Source organism: Palaemon carinicauda, chromosome 29 (genome assembly GCF_036898095.1).
Source record: "Palaemon carinicauda isolate YSFRI2023 chromosome 29, ASM3689809v2, whole genome shotgun sequence".
In the NCBI taxonomy this organism is placed as follows: Eukaryota; Metazoa; Arthropoda; class Malacostraca; order Decapoda; family Palaemonidae; genus Palaemon; species Palaemon carinicauda.
This window is the reverse complement of record NC_090753.1, coordinates 63,280,209-63,287,645: the sequence shown is the minus strand read 5'-3', so window position 1 is coordinate 63,287,645 and position 7,437 is coordinate 63,280,209.

Here is a 7,437-nt window from a genome sequence, read left to right as displayed (position 1 = left end):
AGAGTAATTCCAATCAGACTTTTATGCTTAAGCAACAACCCTGAATCCCTTTGAACCGTTAATGACTTAGGTGGAAAGTTTAAAACAAAAGACAAAGTTTGGAGAGAGAGAGAGAGAGAGAGAGAGAGAGAGAGAGAGAGAGAGAGAATTTTCACCATCCAAAACCAAGCAAACATCTCCCCTCCACATTCCCCAGTTCCTCTCTCTCTCTCTTTTCACATCTAATCCCAGAGTAATTCCAATCAGACTTTTATGCTTAAGCAACAACCCTGAATCCCTTTGAACCGTTAATGACTTAGGTGGAAAGTTTAAAACAAAAGACAAAGTTTGGAGAGAGAGAGAGAGAGAGAGAGAGAGAGAGAGAGAGAGAGAGAGAATTTTCACCATCCAAAACCAAGCAAACATCTCCCCTCCACATTCCCCAGTTCCTCTCTCTCTCTCTTTTCACATCTAATCCCAGAGTAATTCCAATCAGACTTTTATGCTTAAGCAACAACCCTGAATCCCTTTGAACCGTTAATGACTTAGGTGGAAAGTTTAAAACAAAAGACAAAGTTTGGAGAGAGAGAGAGAGAGAGAGAGAGAGAGAGAGAGAGAGAGAGAGAGAGAGATTTTCACCATCCAAAACCAAGCAAACATCTCCCCTCCACATTCCCCAGTTCCTCTCTCTCTCTCTTTTCACATCTAATCCCAGAGTAATTCCAATCAGACTTTTATGCTTAAGCAACAACCCTGAATCCCTTTGAACCGTTAATGACTTAGGTGGAAAGTTTAAAACAAAAGACAAAGTTTGGAGAGAGAGAGAGAGAGAGAGAGAGAGAGAGAGAGAGAGGTGTTATTTCCATAAACGGAAGCATGCTAGTACTCGGGAGAGAGAGAGAGAGAGAGAGAGAGAGAGAGAGAGATGTGTTATTTCCATAAACGGAAGCATGCTAGTACTCGGGAGAGAGAGAGAGAGAGAGAGAGAGAGAGAGAGAGATAAAGTATCATTCCTCTAATGCCAGAAGAATGGAAGGCCATTATGCAAACCATCAATAATAATCAACACTATTTAACAAAGTTTCGAATATAATGGAATATTTGAATAACTTCCAACTGCATTAGTCTCTCAAACTGGAATCACTCCTGTTAAAAACAATAACTGCCTGGAATCAAGGCAAATGGTTATTTAACCAGTAATACTTCGTGTATACCCATCACCCTTAGGGCTCTATAAAAGCCTTTGAGATATCCAATCTAGGAACAGGAATATTCCAATTATTCCCAGATAATAAAAAAAGGAAATTATGATTAACTATTATTTTTTTGCATCGTCTTTGATGTTACTTGTGGATTTCGAGTTTTTATCTTCAGATAACCACCTTTTATGTGGTTCTCGGAAGTAATGTTTTTACTTGAATAATTAAAGCCGGAAGGGGAAAAAAAAAAGCTAGATTGTACCTAAGGGATTCTGAGGAGATTATTCAAATGAATAGCTAATGGTGGATACCATTGCATTGGGGTTTATTAACTCGTGGTTGGATATATAAAATATTTATTGCAGTTATTGAAGCAATGTTGTTAGAGCGATTTAGATTAAGCCTTTACAGAGTTCTTATGATCTTGTCTAACTTATTCTTAAACTCGTTTACACAGAGAGAGAGAGAGGAGAGAGAGAGAGGAGAGAGAGAGAGAGAGGAGAGAGAGAGAGAGAGAGAGAGAGAGAGAGAGAGAGAGAGAGAGAGATTCTATATCAAAAAAATTAAAAAAAAAATAAATTTCATGACAAAATGTCTGAAAAAATAACCTAATTTATAATGATAACTTCCACTAGATAAAAGGCAGACTTAAGACTTGTTGGGAAGATAAGGTCATATCAATCTCTCTTTGTATTAAGAAACTAATGGACATTTACTTGCTTATCTATATCGTCTGAGCAAAAAAATTTGTACAGTTATCTTTTAAAAGCTTTTTGAAATCTAATTAAGGATACGAACAATGTAGTTTTATGAATTATCTGATGATAACAAAATGAAAGTCACATCCAAAGATAAGAACAAAGGCGTGTAAAGAATATGCTTTCTAATAAGAGTTTTAAAATTCTGTTTATTTTGTGGAGCCTCTTACTCCTGAATTTCACCCACATCTATATTTTGAATTGGATTGAATATAACATTTAGGCCTTAGGCCGAGCAATAGGGGCATGAAAGGCCATTCAGCACTGTAAAATGCAAATGAATCAACCATTACCCGTAAAACTCTCACATTTGCAATCACTTTAACTTCTAAAACCAATCACACAACCTTTCATACAATAATATCTGAATGTAAAATAAGGAAGGATTAAAAAGGATGAAAAAAAAAATTAATAAAATCATCTAAATCTCATGATATAAATCAATACCCTGTATAATTTTTTACAAGTTCAGGATATTACATACATTCATAATTTGAGCTGCGTTTCTAAAACTTTTCTAGGGTTAAAGTTTTCTTGCTTGAAGGTACACTCTTGGCCACTATTCTGTTTCCTTATTACCTTTCCTCACTTGGGCTATCTTCCCCTATTGGAACCCTTGGCATTATAACATCCTGCTTTTCCAACTAGGGTTGTAGCTTAGCTAATGATACTAATGTGGATACATAAAAGTAAGAAACATGGTTAGGTTGGGAGGTACAGGGATGGGCTGGGGGAGAAGGGGGTCGCTGGGGAGGAGTCGCTAAAGCTTGTCGCACACTGAGCCGGAACGGAACCGCCGCCTAAGACACCGAAGCCTCAGAACAGAGCAGAAAACGACGTCCAGCGCGCACACTGAGCCAGAAGCCACAGAACGGAACCGACGCAAAATTTTATATAAATGAAGGAAGTTTTCCTTAATCATAACTGAATTTTTTATTTAATTGATGTTACAATGAATAGATATTCTGTATATCAATCTTTTATCGAATCCATAAGCCAGATGTTTATATGTTTTCAAAAAAGAAATAATAATAGTGATAATAATAATGATAATAATAATAATTAACAATCACTCCAAAATGTTATTTTGATAATAAAATAAATTTTTGAATATACTTACCCCGGTGATTATAATAGCTGCAACTCTGTTGCTCGACAGAAAAACTCTACGGAAAAATTCGCCAGCGATCGCTACGCAGGTAAGGGGTGTACTCAACAGCGCCATCTGTCGTTCAGATACCCATTACTCATTGTAAACAAAGAACTCAATTTTCCTCCTCGGTCCACTGTGTCTCTATTGGGGAGGAAGGGAGGGTCCTTTAATTTATAATCACCGGGGTAAGTATATTCAAAAATTTATTTTATTATCAAAATAACATTTTTCAATATTTAACTTAGCCGGTGATTATAATAGCTGATTCACACCCAGGGGGGGGTGGGTAGAGACCAGCAAAATATGTTTACATCATATGAGCTAAGTATTTTTATTTCATTTTAGAAGTTATCAAAATAACTAAATAAAATAAAATAGGTACCTGGTAAGGAAGCTCGACTTGAACAATTTACTCTGCCTTTTTAAGTACGTCTTCCTTACGGAGCCTCGCGATCCTCTTAGGATGCTGAGCGACCCCTAGGAGCTGAAGTATCAAGGGTTGCAACCCATACAACAGGACCTCATCAAAACCTCTAATCTAGGCGCTTCTCAAGAAATGACTTTGACCACCCGCCCAAATCAACTAGGATGCGAAAGGCTTCTTAGCCTTCCGGACAACCCAAAAACAACAATAAAAAACATTTCAAGAGAAAGATTAAAAAGGTTATGGAATTAGGGAATTGTAGTGGTTGAGCCCTCACCCACTACTGCACTCGTTGCTACGAATGGTCCCAGAGTGTAGCAGTTCTCGTAAAGAGACTGGACATCCTTAAGATAAAAAGACGCGAACACTGACTTGCTTTTTCAATAGGTTGCGTCGATTATACTTCGCAGAGATCTATTTTGTTTAAAGGCCACGGAAGTTGCGACAGCTCTAACTTCGTGTGTCCTTACCTTCAGCAAAGCTTTGTCTTCCTCATTCAGATGGGAATGAGCTTCTCGTATTAACAGTCTGATAAAATAGGATAAAGCATTCTTTGACATAGGCAAAGATGGTTTCTTAACTGAACACCATAAAGCTTCAGACGGGCCTCGTAAAGGTTTAGTTCGTTTTAAATAGAAATTAAGAGCTCTTACAGGGCATAAGACTCTTTCTAGTTCATTTCCAACCATACGATAAGCTTGGAATATCGAACGATTTTGGCCAAGGTCGAGAAGGCGGCTCGTTTTTGGCTAGAAAACCAAGTTGTAGAGAACATATAGCCGTTTCAGATGAGAATCCGATGTTCTTGCTGAAGGCATGAATCTCACTGACTCTTTTAGCTGTGGCTAAGCATACCAGGAAAAGAGTCTTTAAGGTGAGATCTTTCAGGGAGGCTGATTGTAGCGGCTCGAACCTGTCTGACATAAGGAATCTTAGTACCACGTCTAAATTCCAACCAGGTGTAACCAAACGACGCTCCTTCGTGGTCTCAAAAGACTTAAGGAGGTCCTGTAGATCTTTATTGTTGGAAAGATCTAAGCCTCTGTGACGGAAGACTGATGCCAACATGCTTCTGTAACCCTTGATAGTGGGAGCTGAAAGAGATCGTTCTTTCCTCAGATATAAGAGGAATTCAGCTATTTGAGTTACAGAGGTACTGGTCGAGGATACGAATACTGACTTGCACCAGTTTCGGAAGATTTCCCACTTCGATTGGTAGACTCTAAGGGTGGATGTTCTCCTTGCTCTAGCAATCGCTCTGGCTGCCTCCTTCGAAAAGCCTCTAGCTCTCGAGAGTCTTTCGATAGTCTGGAGGCAGTCAGACGAAGAACGTGGAGGCCTTGGTGTACCTTCTTTACGTGTGGCTGACGTAGAAGGTCCACCCTTAGGGGAAGTGTTCTGGGAACGTCTACTAGCCATCGAAGTACCTCGGTGAACCATTCTCTCGCGGGCCAGAGGGGAGCAACTAGCGTCAACCTTGTCCCTTCGTGAGAGGCGAACTTCTGCAGTACCTTGTTGACAATCTTGAACGGAGGGAATGCATATAGATCTAGATGTGACCAATCTAGGAGAAAGGCATCTATATGAACTGCTGCTGGGTCCGGGATTGGTGAGCAAAATATTGGGAGCCTCTTGGTCATCGAGGTTGCGAAGAGATCTATGGTTGGCTGGCCCCAGGTGGCCCAAAGTCTCTTGCATACATCCTTGTGGAGGGTCCATTCTGTTGGAATTATTTGTCCCTTCCGACTGAGACAATCTGCCATGACATTCAAATTGCCTTGGATGAACCTCGTTACTAGTGATATGTTTAGACCTTTTGACCAGGTGAGGAGGTCCCTTGCGATCTCGTACAACGTCAGAGAGTAGGTCCCTCCTTGCTTGGAGATGTACGCCAAAGCCGTGGTGTTGTCCGAGTTCACCTCCACCACTTTGCCTTGAAGGAGAGACCTGAAGCTTTTCCAGGCCAGACGTACTGCCAGTAGCTCCTTGCAGTTGAAATGCATTGTCCTTTGACTCGAGTTCCATATCCCCGAGCATTCCCGACCGTCTAATGTCGCACCCCAGCCTACGTCCGATGCGTCCGAGAAGAGAACGTGGTTGGGAGTCTGAACAGCCAGGGGAAGACCCTCTCTTAGGTTGATATTGTCCTTTCACCAAGTCAGACAAGACTTTATCTTTTCGGAAACCGGGATCGAGACCGCTTCTAGCGTCTTGTCCTTTTTCCAGTGAAAAGCTAGATGGTATTGAAGAGGACGGATGTGTAGTCTTCCTAGTGACACAAATTGATCCACGGATGACAGTGTCCCTACCAGACTCATCCACAGCCTGACTGAGCAGCGTTCCTTCTTCAGCATCTTCTGGATGGATAGCAGGGCTGGGGGCTGATCGTCTTGTTGTTCAGCAACGTCCTCATCAGAGGGCTCCTCATCCGAAACTGATGAGGAAACGGCAACGGAGTGGGCAACGTCTGGCTCGCTGAATCCGGTGGCACTGGTGGATGCGTGACGGAGCCGGACGCAATATCATGGAACTGCTGCACAGTCTGTGAACTGTCAACAACCATGGGTGCGTGAGGAAGCACAGCGTCAACCCGAGACTGGTTAGACCGTCTGGGTTGTGCAGTCAACACCCTACCGGGTTGCTGAGGTTGACGCACTGCGTCAAAACAAGTCACCTCTGCTGGTTGTTGAACGTCCTGAACGTCAACAACCACCTCCGAGCGTCGCTTAATGTCAACGTGCGGCTGGCAACCCACACTGGGTCGCATCGGTGGAGTAACCACCTCAACTGGCAGACGCGAGTAGGTTACCTCAGCGTCAACAGGACCGACCGGTTGGAAGGTTGTTGGCCAGAAGGTTCTTCTCCGCATTTAAGTCCTCTATCAAGGACGCAAGCTTGGACTGCATGTCTTGCAGCAAAGCCCATTTAAGGTCTACGGGAGCAGGTGTGGCAACAGACGGGGTTAGCGACTGAGGCGGAACCGTTTACCATCCCTGAAAGCCTTGTTATGCGTGACATAATAGTACAGCAAAACTTCAAAGGCTCGACAACAGCTGTGAAGTTGACCTGTAAACAACTTGGAGCGTCTCCTGGCTAGGCGCCAGGGAGAGTCTACCAGAATTGAGAAGTCTATCTGGGCAGAGGCATGAACTCCCAAGCCGAGAACTTCTCTCGTGTCATATCAGACTCTCGCTCTATAAACCAGTTTAAAAGAAGGGAAAGCAAAGGCTGTATCCCCCAAACTCCTCCTGGTGAAAAACCAGTCGCCTAGCCAACGTAACGCTCTCTAGGAGAGCGAGAGAGCACTAGCTTAAAAACAACGGCTTCGAAGTAGCTAGGCCTAGTGTAAGCTCTGACGTTTAGGCGAACGAGGAGCAGCAGTTACAAAAAGATCCGGACGAAGATCCTTAAAAAAATCATCATGATTTAATTAAAGTCCATAGGAGGCTAAGCAGCTTTAGGCTCCTCTCCATCTGACAGAGTCCTCAAGGGAATATCAGTAGGAGGGAGAACAGCAACTTCCTCATCTACAGGAACCTTGTCCGATAAAAGCTGAGTCTCTCACTGGTGCATTAGTAGCGGACCAGAACGCAACGTCATGTAACTGCTTGACAGTCTGTGAACTGTCAACAACTGAACTGTCAACCACAACAGGTGCGTGAGGACGCACAGCGTCCACTCGAGAATGCGGAGGTTGACGCACAGCGTCAAAACAAGTCAACTCCGATTGTTAGTGAACGTCTTGAACGTCAACAGGAGCATCAGCCAGTGGCCTAACGTCCAAATGCAGCTGAAAAACCACACGAGACCGCATCGAGTGTGGTTCTAAACAACCTGACTGACGTGACTTAGCTACGCCAACGTCAACAGTAAGCACAAAGGAACGTTAGGTTGGCTGAAAGCCAGGATATCGATGAGATAAAC